A 19,776-nucleotide genomic window follows, 5' to 3' on the forward strand; every position below is an offset into this window, starting at 1 on the left:
ATAGGTTATTGATACGGAACCAATGAACCACACACGAAATCGCATCATTCACTTCGTCATAGACTTGTAATTTAAAAAAAAAAAATATGTAAAATAAAAATAAAAATCTAATATTTAAAAAAAAAAAAAAAAAAAACATGCCCGCTGAGTTTCTTGCCAATTCAATTCTTGTGAATTGGCGGTAATTCTTTTGACGTTCAACAAGTATGTACTTTCATTTATGTTGAATAAAACTTTTTTTATTTGATTTGATTTGATTTGAGCTACCCGAGCGCCTCCAAAGAGACCTAGCAACTCAAGAGCAGCTGCTTCGCGAATGAATCTACTACCGGATCGAAATTGCGACCCTCTGAGCAGATTCGGCGAGAAACTTATCGGGCTGACGCATAGCTGAGATTCCACGTCGAACTCTTTGTTCGAGTTCGACGAGGACGACTATCAAAGTGCCCAAGCCTGCTCCTAGTGTTAGAGCTAAAGGCGTCTAATGCAACAGTTATAGTATTTGATGGATCCGTAAAGACTCATTCAAAATTACCTTCAATTAACATAGAGCTAACATGATAAGAAAAAAAAAAAACTTGATGTACCGAAATAATTCATGACCAAATTTAATGACGAGACTTAATGGCTAGTTTGTTATAAGAACAAAGCGCTTTTATAAGTAATCATTAGTGACAAATAATAAGAGGAATAACCGCATTACATGCACTTTTATCATTTAGTTTTAAAATGACTCAATATTAACCCAATTCTAATGGAATGAACATAGTAAACTTATTTTTAAAGCTGTATGTATGTTCTTCGTGGGCAATAAATTTTATTAAAGTACTTACTAACTAATAGTAAATAATTTATTGAAGTTGTATTCTTCATGGGCACGTATAAAACAATCAATATAATAAAATCTTAATCGATACCATATTGCAGACAAACATTCGTGAAATATTGCCTCATAAAAAGTAAGCACGTGTTCATAAAACGTAGCACATAAGTACGATGCGGCGACGTACGTACATATATGGGATGAAATAAGTTTACAGCAGCGATGAGCGTTCAGATTCAAAATGGTTGCGAGTAAATTAACATCGTCCAACTAGGCCGCGACCTATACGGGGACGGTTTAAACGAACCGAAAAGCCTCAGAACTCCGCTTATCGCACACTCGTAACGTTTTAAAACATTCGCATATTCATTTCGAAACTTTCGCAATACCATTTGGTATTCAGAAGCCTGAAAGGAAAAGCTTCCTCGGCTTTTTGCGTTTACCGTTAACACGAGCTTCGTTCATTTTATGGCTTCACCTCATTTTGAACTCTATCGGAAGTCCTATTTTATAATAAAATTTTCTTTTGTTTGTAATATAATATGTGTATAGTTATAATAAGAAGACTATGACCCTGCTGCCGACATGCTGTTGAATTTTGTTTATGAATGCTATCGTTTATACGAAATTAATTTATATCACTACATAGTATAAAACAAAGTCGCTTTCTCTGTCCCTATATGCCTATGTATGCTTAAATCTTTAAAACTACACAACGGATTTTCATGCGGTTTTTTTTTAATAGATAGAGTGATTGAAGAGGAAGATTTACATGCATAATAACATCCATTAATAAATTACAGTTTCCAAAGCGAAGCGAGGCGGGTCGCTAGTAAAGTATAAAGTTATAATGTAAAGAATTAAGCAAAAACTTTAGGCACTTATTGTTTTGATGCGTTTAACATTTTTTTATCGCCACGAATACTAAGACAAGCTTCACATTATCTTGTTCAAGTATTAAAATTATTGACGTAATTTTCTAACATTTTATTCAAGGTTATTAGATCCAAGAAGCTCATGCAATGTTATCTTGTGAGTCATTGTTTGGTTAGCCAGTCATTCAGAGACAATTTGCGTCTATACATAAGTATGTAAGTATGTACATAAAAACAGAATACTTATGCTAATTATATTTACGTACGCACACAAGACCCGCACGCCCATACAAAAGGGTTCAAAGTATATATAACTGAAGTTATTTAGTTATGTTCAAAGTCAATAAACATTCGTTTTCCAAATAAAAATAAAGTACAATCGTCAACACAATATCAATATAACAATACAAACCAATAGGAATTTATTTTGTTCGTATCGATTAAATTAAATAATTAATAAACATTCGTTTTCCAAATAAAAATAAAGTACAATCGTCAACACAATATCAATATAACAATACAAACCAATAGGAATTTATTTTGTTCGTATCGATTAAATTAAATAATTAATAAACATTCGTTTTCCAAATAAAAATAAAGTACAATCGTCAACACAATATCAATATAACAATACAAACCAATAGGAATTTATTTTGTTCGTATCGATTAAATTAAATAATTAATAAACATTCGTTTTCCAAATAAAAATAAAGTACAATCGTCAACACAATATCAATATAACAATACAAACCAATAGGAATTTATTTTGTTCGTATCGATTAAATTAAATAATTAATAAACATTCGTTTTCCAAATAAAAATAAAGTACAATCGTCAACACAATATCAATATAACAATACAAACCAATAGGAATTTATTTTGTTCGTATCGATTAAATTGGCTCGTAAATTTGCTATCGACGCAACAGCTGTTACCGAAATTAATCTAAGGGCCAATTTAAAAGAAACAGAAATGAGAGCGGTATCGACACCTGCACTACTTTAGGTCGAGTGTTTAACACCCAATAGAACGTTTATAAGGTACTTTATTTTCTTGTATTTCGGGCCAATTTTATGTTAAAAGCATACCGAAGATCCGACGCTTATGGAAGCCGCACACAAATATCGTCACTCATCTTCATACACTACTCATCTTTACTGGTGGTAGGACCTCTTGTGAGTCCGCGCGGGTAGGTACCACCGCCCTGCCTATTTCTGCCATGAAGCAGTAATGCGTTTCGGTCTGAAGGGTAGGGCAACCGTTGTAACTATACTGAGTTTTTAGAACTTTTATCTCAAGGTGGGTGGCGCATTTACGTTGTAGATGTCTATGGGCTCCAGTAACCATTTAACACCAGGTGGGCTGTGAGCTCGTCCATTCATCTAAGCACTAAAAAAAAACATGCCTTTAAGATCTCGATTACAATAGATTAACGACTACCTTATATTTCAAACCGGAAAGTTAAATTGCTTTGCGTTAAAACTATCACGAGAGACCCAAAGAGGCTAGACTAATAAACAAAACAGCTTGAATCGAGTATACGACTTAAAGTTTAGTTTACTTTCAAAACTAAGATACATAAAAGGTACGGCAATGATAACTTATATTACGTAGAACATGACATGTTCTAAAATAGGTCAATAATTTACTATAATACTACAAGGGTAGATTACACTTTATTACATATCAGAACTTAATTTACATTGAATCAATAGGCAGTTATCATTACAGAAATTACTAATTAAACTCTATTGACGTTAAGTACTCCGAAATCGATATAATATCATACTATTACTAGACTTGTCCGGTTTTATAATTTCAACGGACCATAGATAATATCGACGCTTCAAAGGCAAACGTGACTAAGCGACAATAACTGCTTTATACATAAATGATAGGCAATAACATTCGATGCGCAAAAAAATATATATTTCTAGGTCTCTTAAAATAATTTCAATCCTACAGCTAGATTCGTTAAAATATAATTTTTTTCAGGTATTTCCACTTTAAATTAGTCTACTGTAAAGTTCACACATTATCGGTTAGTTACCTTTGCCTTACAGGCGTCGATATGTATTGAAGGTCCAAATTAATACATCAATGGATATTGCGACACCATCGATTTTAGCATAGCACCATACAGGGCTATGATGTCATCTGGGCCAGCGGTCAATTGTCGTGGAGCTGCGATGAGTTGAGCTTACGCAATATGTATTTTGTTACAGTGATTCTCATTATCTAACGCTTCATTTGTAGAAATAAAGAGACTAGTCAAATGAAGATAGTTTTAAAAAATCTAAGAAGGCAGCAGTTTTCACCGCTTCCTAAGAACAGTTTTCTCTTTGTAGAATATTGTACGCAATGTGATACAGACTGATCAGTTAGCGCTATGTCTGGCTAGTATAGAAAGCAGGTAGGGCGTAGTGCGTACTGTAAGCCCGCACATAATCGTTCTGCCTATAGCTGCCGCGAAGTGCCTGCCGGCTTTGGAATGAGCTCCCCTCCACGTTGTTTCCCGTCGCTATGACATGTCCTTCTTCAAACGAGGCTTGTGGAAAGTATTTAATGGTAGGCAGCGGCTTGGCGCTGTCCCTGGAATTACTGAAGTCCATGGGCGATGGTAACCACTCACCATCAGGTGGGCCGTATGCTCGCCTAGAAGGGCAATATAACAATTTACACAACACATCGACTGAGTTGTTCATCCACCTGCCAATTAATAAACAAAATTCCTACGATCAGTTATGTCGTGTTAGGCACGTATTTACTTACCAATATGCGAGACATTTGCCCGAAGATTTGGACCATGGCATAGCCATAAGTCTTGCTCTCATTGCCAGTTTACAACAAGACATTAAAAACCCCACCTTAAGCACTTTTTATCTCATCTCCACTTCGAATATTATATTTAAATATACTATATAAATTTTGCAATTCTATAAGAAGGATAGAATGTGGAATCTGATCCAGCATAAACACAAGTAGTTACGCCTTGTTTATTTCATAATAGCACAAACTTCACTACGCTAAGCTCGGTATTTGAGATTACCGAGAATGTCAACGTGTAATCATGTTGTAATGCGATCAGTTGCTGCTACTAACATTAAGTATATCTACATGTTGGACTTTAGGACGTTTAGAACAATTTGATTGACACATTGAGAGCGTATCTATTAACATTTGAGAGTATGATACACACAAGAAAAAATACATATATCATGTCTTCAAATTAGAACATTAACTGACCGACCTGTAAACGTGCCAACAACAGTACAATCAGCAGACTTTCTGAAATTAGCAGCTTATTTTAGAACGCTGTTTACAATACCTATTAAATTGTATCAAGCATCGTAAATCTAAAAATGAAGTTTTCACGCCGTTATGTCTTCAATTTTTTCATTGGTACATAGAATTTATTTATATCAGCACACCCAAAAAGAGGCTGAAGCCATTAATTGTATCGCTTTATTTCGATTACGATTATTCTTAATTTATATCGAATTTTTAATAGCTAAGGTGAAGAAACATCTAATTTCAAGACTTTAATAGAAACTATACGCTTTTCTACGAAAGAAATAACTAAATTTCTCATTAATGTCTAACCGTTTCAAACATTTCAGCGCCCTTGACTAAAAAGGTGATTCGAGACTTCTGTATAGATACGCACAAACATGAAGTTCATCTAGTTCTAGTAAATGGATGACTCTCAGACGTTCTAATTTCCGAGAGCATTATGGGCGAGGCTTCACGCGTCGATGCTCGGATACAGTGGGCAAATTAACTCATGTCACCGAAAGCACTGTACATTACCGTGACCGGTTGGAAGTGATGTTTCGCGATTCGTCATATTTAATGCATTTGATCCGTACTTTACTGGTGCTTTGACCTTTGACGTTGGGATACGTGTTAAAATGATTTGGTATGGTGCCGCCGGCTCAGTAGCGTTATGAATGGTTCTCCGTAATGTAAAAATAGACATAGAACAGATCTACGTCGTATGTTCGAGCTTAGTGTTACTCGATTGAATGCGTTATAAATTGTGGCTGACGGATTCACTAAAGCAGCGTTGCATTTTTCTAGGTTTAAAAATGATATAATAATTTGTAAAGTTCTAAATCTCGATTGATTAATTGTGTAAAAAGTTCGGACTACAATACTATACTGCTCTAATAAAAAATAAAAAAACCTGTTACAGTTTATTGATGGCTAAAGATTCTATTGTATTTTTTTCTAGTGTTTTGATGGGTGGACTATTTCACGGCCCACCTTATGTTAGGCGGTTACCGGAGCCCAGAGACATCAACAACATAAATGCCGACACCCAACTTGCAACGAAATCAAAGTCTCCGTTTTTACAGTAGAACAGCTGCCCCATCCTTCAAACCGAAATGCATTACTGCTTCACGGCCGAAATAGGCAGGGAGGTCGGTACCTATCCGTGCAAACTTCTACTAGTAATTACGCAAATTATAATTTTTGCAGTTTTGATTTTTAATACGCTATCATACTTCATTTGTTAATTTGTTGACTAGCAAATAATTTTATGTAGAATAATTTTATGTAGTCATCGCAGTCAATTTATCAATACTAGTAAATAGAGGGTACAATGATAATAATATAATTATGTATATTTGTATCGACAACATTAAAATCTACGAATTTTGAATGAATACACCAACTAAGTATAAGGATCCAATTAACTGTAATCGCCGGGGAAATTACTAAGTGCATAGCGAATGCTTAAGTTTATAAGATAATGGGTTTAGTTCAGTGAAGTTAATAGGATCAGTGTGTTCCACCCCATTCGCTTAATCAATAATAAAGTTTGTTGACTTGTTGGCTTGATTAGGCTGAGTAATCAATATAAAGATATCCTACGTTGGGCTACATTCAGCTATGCTAAGCTATCTCGTGTTGCTTTGTCTTACAAAAGATGCAAGGTAAGGTATGCCGCAGTGAGGCTGGGATAGATCAGATTTACAAATAATTAATGTCATTTAATTATTCGAAAATAAGCTTTATATTCCCAAGCGTAAATAATTAATTAGAATGAAAAGATAGTATTAAAAATATATCGAATAAATCCAGGGGTGCGTAGTGAAGAGCCAGTCAGCACGATTCAGCTTACACCGGGGTGTCAGAAAATAGCAATGAAGTATATTTTGTTTGTACTGTGATTTTAGAAGATCTTGGTTACATAAAGCATACATAATAAGGCGTAGCAGTACAACAACGATGTTATTTAATCAACACTCAGTGTATAAATCATTCATTATTATCCTGCCCTTCTCCCAGTCACCTGGGGTCGGTGCAACATGTTTTCTCCTTCCATACTTTTCTATCATATGGCATTTCTTCACTCACTCACCTCCTACCCATATCGTCTTTCACACAATCCATCCATTTCTTCTTAGGTCTACCTCTTCCTCTAAATCCTTGCACATTCATAGTTAACACTCTCTTAACAACCTCATTTTCATTTCGTCTCATCACGTCATGTCCATACCATCCCAAACGTGTATAAATAAAACATATTAATTTAATGGCTTGTGACATGTGAGGAAAAGTCGGAGAAATTACTGGTTCAGTGAGAATATCTTCACCAAGCACTTTACAAGCGGTTTTCGAGTAGTCCTCTGACAAGAAATTAGCAATGAAAGTGCGTAACGCATATTTCTGCTAACCGGTTGTCAACCTTCTGAACGGATTTCACTCACTTCATGCGATTTGTTTTTTAAATTTTACACTGTAATTTTATATTGTGTTTTGTTTTTGAAATTGCGATGACTGGCATGAAATACACGGAAACAAATCCTGGTCTATAATTTGGTATGCAGTTTATTAGTATAATATAAAATTTTTTCATCATTTGTTTTTTTGTTTTTATTAATAATGTTTATATATTTTCGTATAAACTTGAAATCAACATTGTTTGTCGTTTGTTCTTCTTACAACGGTACCAATTAAAGCCAATATCATTCTCTGATAAACTTTACTAAAGTTTTGTTTCCACGTAAAAATTTTAATTGTAACAAATTGTACAGTGGTTAGTAGTGACCATGGGAATGGGAATGGTGCCAGAATACTAAAAAACCTATATAATTTAACGCTCGATTAAACTTTGTTTTCACTATTTCATAATAATTTATTGTACCGATCCGAGCTAATGTTTCAATGCTAAACATTACAATGATTATATATAAAATTAAAGATTGTTAGAGAATGGACTAGTAATTATATAGAACTAGCCGTACTCGCCCGCTTCGCTGGGCATTTATAATTAACATTATTATTTATTGTCATTATTATTAGAGAGTACAACACTCATATAAATATTATCCTATCCATTAAGCGCATGTATTTTCTACATGGATACCAAGTTTCAAGTCAATCGGATGCATGGTTCAGTACTTCTAACGGGACATCCGTAAAAACCACTGTAGATTTATATATTAGTATAGATATAGATTATCAGAGTTGATCGCGTTTGTAATATACATTTGAAATCAGGGCATTATACATAAATTGTTTGATAGGTACTGCATCAATCTGTTCTTATTTGGATGAAATACTGGTACTATTACAATATCAATAACAATCAGTCTACCGTCAATACGAATTTTTGTTAACGAATAGAACATTACGCATTGCGAGGCTTACCCCAGTCCGCGCATAAATGGAATAGTCCCGTAGGCCCACGATTAGATAGGAAAAAAGAGTCTTCTAAAACAATACGAATACACCCAAATTAAAAACTTCGTTTGGATAACAATCGATGAATAAACACCAAATACTCGTAGATATGTTTGGTTAATCTAAAGATTTAAAAAGCTGTTCAAGATACTTCAATTTGTAGTAAAGCTTAAAAAATTCAAAGTGACGAAGTAAATCCAGAAAGCGTGTTTCGGCGAGAGCGCGTAGCGTAATCGAAGTTTTCGCTCTAAGAGCGTCTTTATTCACTAACGCACCCTCTCTCCGTGAGAGGATTTGCCGAAATTGGATAACACGCTTTGTTGATTTACGACAAAGAAACGAAAAATCAATTTGTCTCCCGTGTTTTCACTTTTAAGTTGTGAATGTACTGGAGCTAGTTACTTAACTGCATGTATGACGAATGTAACTGCGTACAAGTGAAAACAGAGATTGACTGCTTCAACAACCGATTGTCTCATTGACAGCGATTTAGCATTAATAACGATTGTCATGTTTAACAATAATTACAGCAATGGCGTGCTGTAGTTACACGACTTTAGTTTACTTGAATTTACAACACACACATAGATCGAAAATTATATTGCGACAAAAACCTTACTATAATTCTGTAATTATTTTAATGCATGCTATGGAAGAGCGAGATTTTTTGATACAGTTTTATTAGTATCAAACGTAATATTATGATTGAGATATTGAAATAATTGATATTACATTTCGATCTAATTTTTTAAAACAAAACCCGTGGAATGGTCGATGACACCGACTACAGGCCCACATGTATTTCTTAAAAAATCTTCCCAATAACAGAATTGTTTAATTGTTAATAAGAATGTTTTTTTTTAAATGTTCAAATCAAAATATTGTTTTAATTTTTAAATTAAATCTTTATTAGATGTAAGTGGTGATACTTGAATGGAGAGAACTGCTGTTGATCCAAAAGCCTTCACAGCTACAACTGGACGGGTGGGCGAACTCTGGAGCTTAGTTGGGAGAGTGGATGTACTGTCTGTCTCACTCGCTCTCGTGTACTTCTACACCGCGATAGCGGTAACGTCATAAGCCGCAATGTACATTTCTTGTTATTTGACAATTGTCAATGATTGTTTTTTGCTTTTTCCTACTTAAATACTACTAGGTTCGATTCGGGCTATTCTGTTTTTATGAGACGGTTAGGTGAGTTCAAGGGGCTCTGTCAGAGAGAGTTTACTAACACCTACCAAGGGCAGTGCTTCTCTGAATCTACCATCGGATAGGAATCGAGAGAGAAGATCCAGCGAGAAACTCAATGGGTAACACGTCAAACTTTTCGTCTCATTCGACGAGAAGGTTTTTTGCGTTGGATTTTTAACATGTATCTATTTTAAGCGTAACTTTCTTTACTTCGGATTGTGAATAAGGTACAAGGGTTCCTAAAATGGTACATTGCGTACATACTCCGACCATTAGGAGTTACTCAGAATTAGTATCCAGTAAAAACTAGAAAGTCAAATACACTAGATACAGGTTTTGGATATTACATAAATAAAAAATAATAGTGAAAAAATAAAGATTAAACTTATTTAGATGTACGTAATAATAATTATTATAATACCTTTACTATGGAATCTAATCTATTTTCTATGTGCATATCATCATAAATGAATCTTTACAAGTTAGTTTTTTACTGGTGGTAGGACCTCTTGTGAGTTCGCGCGGGTAGGTACCACCATCCTGCCTATTTCTGCCGTGAAGCAGTAATGCGTTTCGGTTTGAAATGTAGGGCTGCCGTTGTAACTATACCGAGATCTTAGAACTTATATCTCAAGCATTTACGTTGTAGATGTCTATGGGCTCCAGTAACCACTTAACACCAGGTGGGCTGTGAGCTCGTCCACCCATCTAAGCAATAAAAAACAAAAAAAATAGTCCTCTATTCGCTACTACGACATTCATGCGAATGTGATGAAACTTGGACAAAATTTTTGTCGGAAAAGTTTCGGTTACAGTAAATTGAAGAAAACAGGCAGCGCGAGATTTTCAAGAAATAGATGTTAATCAAAAAATTAGCGATATTGCCAAAAAACCATCAATCTTTATTAGGTAAACATAAAATTGAACCTAATATAAAATAAATCCTATTTTGCTTTGTAATCAACTAGAACGAATGAGGTATAAGTTGAACTTACATACATAATCTACCACACAAGAATAAAATTTATTCGTTAGTTAGTGCTGACCGTACCGCGGGACCATATTTATAGTATCGAATATAACTTATGGTCTTAAACTAATAGGGACATTTGTCCAGTGCGTAACAGGAATTGTGCACAGAGAGCTCTGCGGGGCGACAGTGCATGACCAAGATGCGTGCATTCTCGCTGTTGTTATGGCAACTAACGTTTTCTAGACGCTAAGCTATTGCGTGGGTTCATTGTATTGGAATAACAATAGATTATCGTTTAAGTAAAAAATATAGATATTCGACAAGGCTTGACCAACCATAAAGGTGACTTAAAAGATTTTCATCAAAATCTAACATGTTGTAGTCCTAGGGTATCCCGCTGGTACATAGGGCCCTCACAAGTTGTCTCCACTTTACCCTGTCTTGCGCTTGCTCCTTCACTCCAGGTCACGTTAAAAAACGAAAAATCAGAAAGAAAAAAAAGAAGAAATAAAGATGAGATGAGATGAGATGAGATAAAAATCTAACATAGAAACTCAAATTTCATTTTGGAAGATTTTTCATAACTAACCCTCCTCGGTAGACTAATCTTTGCTCGGAGTTCGCCCCGGGCCTAACGCAGCGCGCTTCCCTCTCAATATGTATTATTATGTATGTATAAAATAGGGCACGTTTCAATAGGCGAATTTTATTAGGGTTACGAATGAATAGGGTTTTTCGCACGTTTCAATCTTTTAAATGTTGATGAACGTCAGTCATAAAACCTATTTGTTAAATGTATTCATGATTGAAGGGGGTTTTAGTTTTATTAAGTTTTTTGTTTACAATATCTTTACTATAAAACAGGAAATCAAATCTGTATTTCATTTATTTGCTTCAAAATCGATAATTTATAATTATAATTATCAAAACTAACTCTAATCAAGTCAAACAAGTTAACTAAAATATATGACATAAAACTATGCGTACCTTGAGACTTCTTAACAAATCTGCTATAATTGCAACCAAAACGACACGATTTTGTTTCAAAACTTTGGTGTTTTCGATCACTTAACACATCAATTGCTAACACTAAATTCTGGAATACAATTAAATTTATTCACTGAATTAGTCACTTTCCTTTTATATTTAGGGTCGATGTAAATTATCTTTTGTTGGAGTGTAAGCGTCTGTCGTCGTCAGTGACGCGGAACTATTGACTGACGACTTGACGAGGGCGACGACTGTCGGCAACTGACGGTCGCCTCCCGAGTCGAGCGATCGGGCCACCGGCCTACCCAGCCGATTCACGTCGAACCATCTCTAGAATCTTGATCGCCCTCGCGACGAGTGTCGATCAGCAACTTCGGTAGCTAATCCCATGACTCAAACTATACATGAAATGCCAGCTGGCCACTTTATTTCTAACCGGCTAATAAATCCAACATGACTAAAATAATAAGACCTCTGTCATTACTGAATTACAAAGCATTAGAATTATCTAAATAACTGAAGGCAATTAGTGCCTACTTACTTATCTTTTATTTATAAATGAACAATTACTTAACAGTTTGTAAATGTGACTAGGAATGGTACTTTTTCTTCCTTATTTGCATCAATAGGATTAAAACAAAAAACGCTCGATACGACCATATCTGTGATAAGAATAGATACATACATATTTTTGAATCCGAAGGATTTTATGCATTTGAAAAAGACGTTGCCTGATATAGTAATAATGATTATTTACCTATAGTAACTTTTGTCAAGATATAGCGGTTTAATTTTACGATAATGAGATCATACTTCGGTGAATTCTATTTTAGGTCAGCGACACGACAAATTTAACTTGGTCGACGGGTTAACTTGACCTAAGGTGAAGCTCGTTAATGTGACGTAGTCCTGGAGACTACTGGAGAGCAACGCGATAGCGGATCACTGTCGACGCAACCCGCCCCACCTGAGAGACTAATTATCATTCATATAATATTACCTCCTATCTCTTCTTAGGATTATTACGATATGACAGGGCAAACATCGATTAATGATAGATGACAGAGGTCGGTCAGTCGTTAACAATATTACAAGCTGCGTCTAATTTGCAAATGGGAAGCGATGTTTTTGAACAGAAAAACAATTTATTTTTATTTAAAAAAAAAGCGTTTGTTCTATGTTAATTCATTAAAAATGGAACACACTGAGGAATGTACGAGATTAAAACTTTTCGACACGTTCCCCAAAGAAACCAGCGTGACGTGCTCCCGTGAACTTTTCTACTTAGATGTTCTCTCCTTTAATTCGGTACTCTGTACTAAAAATAATTTTGAACTACTTAGAAAATGCGCTTCGAAAATAATTTCTCGTAAGGAAGCAAAACGTGAGCACGCCAATGTGCGTGATGATCTCAACTAATCCAAAGATTTGTTGAATTAATGAATAATAATTAAGAAGTGTGGCGTCTTTGCTTTGATTTATAAAGATTAATGTGTATTTTACTGGCAATACAATAGGTGTAATACGATGTTGCAATATTAACATGTCAATTTAATATAGACGGTACGTGTCAACTGGGAAGCTCCGTAATATATTCCAACGTTGGTGATTACAGAGAATAACAAACGCGCCCGGCAGGCAGCTTTGGACTGAAATTACACAGCGAACGAAGCCTACAAGCCTTTTTCATTATCAACTTGGAGAATTTAGGGCGACATCACAAACAAGACAGGAAATTAAGCGTGTATATGATGTACCTAACGTCGGTTTTTTATAAAGACGAGATATTATTACGATAAAGTTTTTATTAAACATTATATACTGGTGGTAACATTATATAAACATTATATATATATATATATTTACTGGTGGACTGGACCTCTTGTGAGTCCGCCCGGTAGGTACCACCACCTCGCCTATTTCTGTCGTGAAGCAGTAATGCGTTTCGGTTTGAAGAGTGGGGCAGCCGTTGTATATATACTTGAGACCTTAGAACTTATATCTCACGCTGAGTGGCGCATTTACGTTGTAGATGTCTATGGGCTCCAGTAACCACTTAACACCAGGTAGGCTGTGAGCTCGTCCACCCATCTAAGCAATAAAAAAGAACATGGTAATATTATGCATGAATACTATTCGATATGATTAAATCACTGGGGGTTTAATGATGAATGAAAAGGTTTTTTTTTTTTCATATTTAAAATTTTTTGATCCTTTAAGTAATGTCAATTTCGTAATAATCACTAGTCGAGCACCGCTTTGTTGACAATTAACATTTATGGCAGTTCCAAAAGAGAGCAACAGGCTGTAAATGTTGCGGTCACAGCTGAAATTACATCGTTTTGTTTTCTTAATATGTAACTTAATCTGGATTTGGTGGACGTTTCGTAACCCAATTGTGAGATTGCAACTAAGAAGAGGCTATTTATTATGACCCTAATAATTTTATATGTTGATGTGCAGTTTTTAAATTTATTTTTATAATATTTTTTATACCAATTAATTTCCTAGCTCTTGATAAATTACGCACGGGTAAATTAAGATATTGTATATACGTATTATTTATGACACCTTTAATAAGGTTGTTATACGAAAATCTTGAATTTTAAATTTTATGCTTCTTCTACCAAGAGTTACGAGCTTCCCACACAAAATTTTAACCCTTAATTCGTACTGTTAGAGGTAAAAAAAACATCAACATACCGATTTAGATATATTAAATTTCGTTTTTTTTCCTGCTTAATCTGATAACCCTAACGTGTAGGTGAACTATTGGGGCTCAAACCAGGAGGCGTTGCTAACATTGGCCCTAGCAAGAGTAGTGCTTCGCAGAATCTACCACCGGATTGCAACCCACTGAGAAGATCCGGCGAAAAACGCAGTGGGCATAAATTTCGTGCTTTAAATAATGGATTTCCTTACATTCATCTCTTCTTTATCCCCTTTTTTAATGGATGCTTAACTACATTAAACAGATCAATTATCACCATGACCTTTTTAATTATATAAAAAACACTGTTTCAAAAACTTTTTTGGCTCTTATTTTATTATCTATGGCCGCTTCAATATACTTGACTACTGGCAGACTGATGTACAGTGGTACCGGGTCCATAGAAACAACATGACACATGAGATCGAAATATCTGCAGTATACATGACACCTGTCTTACCTTTGAAACCGGAACGCGTGTCTGCTCTGCAACAGAAATAGGCATGCTGGTGTAATAATGATCCGTGCGGGTTTACATTACGTTCTATCCACAAGAACACAGCACGAAACATTCTTGTTGCGTTATGAGTTGTGACGCATGTGGGTTCCAATAAACACTTGGTGGTTTGTGGATTACGTTTGCCCATATAAGGTAATTAATAAAAAAACATGTGTTTTTAAACATCCCATGAGCTAAATGCACTATTTTCGTCTACCTTGACACGAGGTGACTGACCATACTAGCTTGTTCGTATAATTGCGATTCTTTTTTTAATTTTTTTATTGCTTAAATGGATGGACGAGCTCACAGCCCACCTGATGTTTAGTGGTTACTGGAGCCCATAGACATCTACAACGTAAATGCGCCACCCACTTCGAGATATAAGTTCTAAGGTCTCAGTATAGTTACAACGGCTACCCCACCCTTCGAACCGAAACGCATTACTGCTTCACGGCGGAAATAGGCGGGGTGGTGGTACCTACCCGTGCGGACTCCCAAGAGGTCCTACCACCAGTGATTACGCAATTTATAATTTTGCGGGTTTGATTTTTATTACACGATGTTATTCCTTCACCGTGGAAGTTAATCGTGAACATTTGTTGAGTACGTATTTCATTAGAAAAATTGGTACCCGTGTGCGGGATTCGAACTCTTATCTTCGATCTCTTCGAATTCTTATCCTTTAGGCCACGACGATTTCAAATGATGATTTTGCTCAATATTATTTATTTTTAGTTATCCTTGAAATTATATCGTGCGCCTGAATTAAAATGCCGCTATGAAAACCGTAATGAACACATCAAAGAGTTTGTTTCACATCGCTCAAACTTCAAAAGCTTGTACGTTGTTCTCTTGATTGTTGGTGTTTTATCAAAAACAGGAAGCGTTTAATAGTTTTATAAACACACATCGCGCAATATTTCTCAGGTAAAGATATTGCGATGATTTAGTGAAACAGCATTTCAATGGGGTAGTTAACTCAACTTATTCTAGTTAATGTTAACTAAATCTTGCTTATATTTCAGTTAGTAAGCTTTCAAATTCAGTTTAAGTAGCACAAAACACTAACTGTTAAGTAGTTTAAACAAAATATCTCGATGTAGCTTAAAAACATATGGTTCGAATTGAGAACCTCTTCTTGAAGTCTGTTAAAAGAACACACTTATCAGTATATGACGTCACCACGGGAAGGTGCGGGCGTGCGAGAGAGATAGCGGAACTCAGTAGGACTCTCGCTCTTTCTCACCCCATAATAATATTACTAAGGACTCATTTCAATGTCGTAGTAAAAAAGGTTCTTTATCTACGATATTTGCTATTTCATACGTCATTATGGCAGCAAAATCAATGAATTTTCTTTATAGCCCGATTGAAAAGAGTTGCTTCGCTTGCGTGCCTGGAATGTTATTTCATTTGGTAGAAAATGTATTGTCAATAATCACTGTTTCATTTCCTTTGTTATATAATGTTTTAAATTTAAAATATTACAAATAATCTTTTTATTTGTAGAATGGGGATTCATTTGAACATTATCAAGCCCGTGATTTAGATACTTGTAAAGAAACATATTTTTGATATCAATACAAGCCCGAGAACTTATTGTACGTCAGAAATACCTTAAAGAAATCAATACTCATGCGCCAAGTCATACGACGACCTCAGCTGTTACAGAGTTGAAAGAAGGCACTGCCGTCCAAACATATAATAACTCTATATTATATGTTTGAGTTGAAATTTCGTAACTATCATTGTACGTAACATACAATTGTCGTTTTATACATCTTGACACATATACATTTTAATGCATAAATATCAGAATAAAAAAAAACTCTCTGCAAATGTATTGGTTTAATAGCAAATTTGGTTAGTTAACTTTATTAAAGCAGTACTAATAGACGAGATTATAATCATTGCAAGTACTTCGTTATTGTGTGTATTAGTTGTATTTTAAGAAAGTTCAGATTGAATAGGTCAACGTCTCTCGAATAGAAATAGAATTTTGTCTTCGGAACGCCCCTGGCCCATGCCTTTCATCGCCCTTACTTAGCAATTCGTTGTTACATCTCGTTAATGTGTCAACGGGGTTATCAATACCATATATTACGGTCTCCCACTATACTACTGTTTACGTTTGATATAATAGAGAAATTTATAAATGAGGACGGCTAACGACAGTTCCAGGAGGTTCATAATGGGAGGCGTGGGTCGTCGACCGAACTGTGCGACCTATTTTTACAAATTAAAAGGCAGTAACAATCGCCTCGTCAACTCATTTGCCTTTAACAATATCTCGTTCTCATTGTTTTCATACGAAATGGGGTTCACTTGTCTGTTATGTTTCTGTAGAACATATTTTTCTTGGTTTTAGTAGTATTCTTATTTTTCTCGATAGAAACTATTAATGTTAATGATAGATTATTATGACCAACAGTCTGCGGTCGAAAAAATTATCCAAATTAACTTGCACAATTATTGTTTCCCGTTTCATTCCATATAAACAAATCTACTCCTGTTTCTCTTACAGGAATTCAATTGACGCTATAAGCGGAATGACTTGATCAAGTGCTAGATTAGATTTAACCTGGCAGTTTCGATTGAAACATTACTCGTCTTACTGAGTTCCACCAAAAGAAAAGAACTTTCAGCAAATTTAATGATCTCATATTTTTAATGAGAAAGCTGTTATCTTCAGTTTATTTTTCTGTAACGAATCGCCTGTAAAGTAATGCTTTCGGTTTTTATCAAATTGGTGTTTTAAGACAAGAAGGGGTCTTTTCATTTCATCAGACTTCAGAGTATTTTTTTACCACTTTAGCATTAAATATTTGTTTAACTAAAAAAATGTAAACGTTAGTTAAAAAGATGACACATATTTTCATCTGAGCTTAATCATATCGTCCTTCAAGTTTTAAAGCAATCGAGAGCGGTCTAATTACTATGTTGTAATGTACACAGAGTGTAATAAATTAGGCTTATCTAGACAGTTGGTCTATATAGCAACGATTCATCAATGTCGGCGTTCTGCAACGGGGGACGTCTGCCATGTTCGCGAAATTGAATTGATTCTATAGGAAATAATTATACAAAGTGATGCTGCCATATGAGATAATATAAATTGACTTGAGCAAACGTTTAATTCTGAATGGAGAAGTAAAGTTTCGTATACGAGAGCACTTGCAGCTTTTAATTTGCCATCATACAAATGCAATATTTAATGGGTTACATCTGAAAGTACAGATTACCTCTCAAGCTATTCCTAATTTATATTATATTACCTTTTCCCCAGCGGCTCCCTTTTGCTCTACACTTTATATTGCGTGGGTGGGAGATCCGAATTGAACAGTGAGATAAAAGATCTATCTTTGGCCAGCGAGTTGCATATATCATGCGCGCCCACTAAGGCGCTTGAGCCTCGTATAAAAAAAAGTAAGATAAAAGATAGTTCATGCAATGTTTTCAGGCTACCTTAAAGCCTAAATGTGTCTGTCTAGATATTTTTATTTGAATATTTTCGACCGCCACAGAACGAGAGAAACATTTTTAGTCTAAATTTTAGCACCCCCAATATTTTAAAGCTAATTGAAAGTGTCACAAAACGTACTACATCAATGACTATACCAACGACCCATATAAGGGAAATTCCTTTTTCACTTTAAACAGATTGCCGAATGTAGATAAACAGTTTAGTTAGAGCATGGCACGTCCAGCAATCGTCCATTCACAATGAGGCATTGTATGTAAATCGCAAACGTGACCTTTTTCAGGCTATTTCAGGATATAATAGAAAAAAAACGTCCATCCACTTGTCTTCTTTTAGTCCAGTATCAAACAAGTCGAGAAAAAGTTCTTAACAAAAGCGAGGCTCAGATTTTGTTATATGTATATGTATTTAGGTAGTGTAATTAGAATGAGTTTTCACAGTTTAGATTTCGTAAAAAATCGCTTTCATGTTTGTAATCTCAAAAGTTTTCACAAATTTTCATTTTAAAAGATTTCAAAAATTTCTGTAAGCTAATTTTGCGCGTAATGACGTAAGTAATTTAGAAATATCCTTATCGTTCTAAAGTATACCCTCGGGGTAATTTACGTCTGCACTCGATTTTTTTAGCCCTAACATGCCTGACACACATCACCCTTACGCCACCTTCGATGACTGATTTTTAAGTTTCTGCCGCGGAGTTTATAGAAAATAATATTTAATAATGACAGTATGGTATAGATCAACGTTCCAGACAAAATTTAATGGATTTACTTTTTACATTTGGTTACTAAAGCATAGTTAAATTGCAAATATGAAACTTTAACAAATAAAGTAAGTTAATAAAAAGAAGCATTAACAACGAATATTATGTAAGCTTAAGACATTGATCATTGTTTTGTTACAAATCCGACAACTCCAACTAAAACAGCAAAACATAACTTGAATTAAACTTGTGCGAATGGGTTGGGACGGGCTTCTAGACAAAGGTTTACCGATGAATAGTACGCGGCTTTGTTACTCGCAATCTGGGCGTTCGAGCAACCGAACACCGTGACCCAAATACCATATCAATGGGCCAGTTTATACCTTCTGCCGCATTTACCGACTAGCTGTTAGCTGTTACATTTAGCTGAAGGATAAGCAATATTAACAACGCAACGATCAATTCTGAACTAATTGTAATGGTCAATAGCGTGCGTATTAGCGATTTTACGTAACAAGTAACAATAACCTGTATTGAATGTCATTGACCTACGTCGAAGTGCTCGCGATCAAATTGATTAAGCGATATTATAGTACAAGGCTTCACGCGCGTCGGTTGTGTCGATGCTCTTTAATTGGCTTAATTACTAACCATCCTACACAGAAGCGAACGGCACGCGCTGTGCATCAGCTTATTAGTTAGTTGAATTCACATTGGAATGCAATGGATATAAATACACGCTTTTCATCACTGGCAAGTTTGTTTGAAATTTTATGATGTTACACTTGAACGCCGTCGTCGCGTGAGTGCTTCTTGGATATTGAGTATTGACCTC

At 35.2% G+C, this 19,776-nt stretch overlaps 1 protein-coding gene across 17 annotated transcripts in view; it reads right to left on the bottom strand.

Moving 5' to 3' along the window:
* LOC101746167 (dystroglycan 1) overlaps positions 1 to 19,776 on the bottom strand; it is a 91,231-nt gene that overhangs the window by 42,046 nt on the left and 29,409 nt on the right. For 5 of the 17 annotated variants that reach the window (XM_004933359.5, XM_062673991.1, XM_062673985.1 and 2 more), the window contains exon 1: positions 11,543 to 11,878. The exons of 9 other annotated variants lie outside the window; for them this stretch is intronic. The gene's annotated coding sequence lies outside the window, so the exon portion shown is untranslated. Of the gene's footprint in view, positions 1 to 11,542; positions 11,879 to 14,715; positions 14,742 to 19,776 lie in introns of those variants that run through there. 3 more of the 17 variants (XM_062673983.1, XM_062673984.1, XM_062673988.1) reach the window with 1 other exon arrangement.

The sequence above is a fragment of the Bombyx mori genome, chromosome 19 (assembly GCF_030269925.1).
Source record: "Bombyx mori chromosome 19, ASM3026992v2".
Classification (NCBI taxonomy): Eukaryota; Metazoa; Arthropoda; class Insecta; order Lepidoptera; family Bombycidae; genus Bombyx; species Bombyx mori.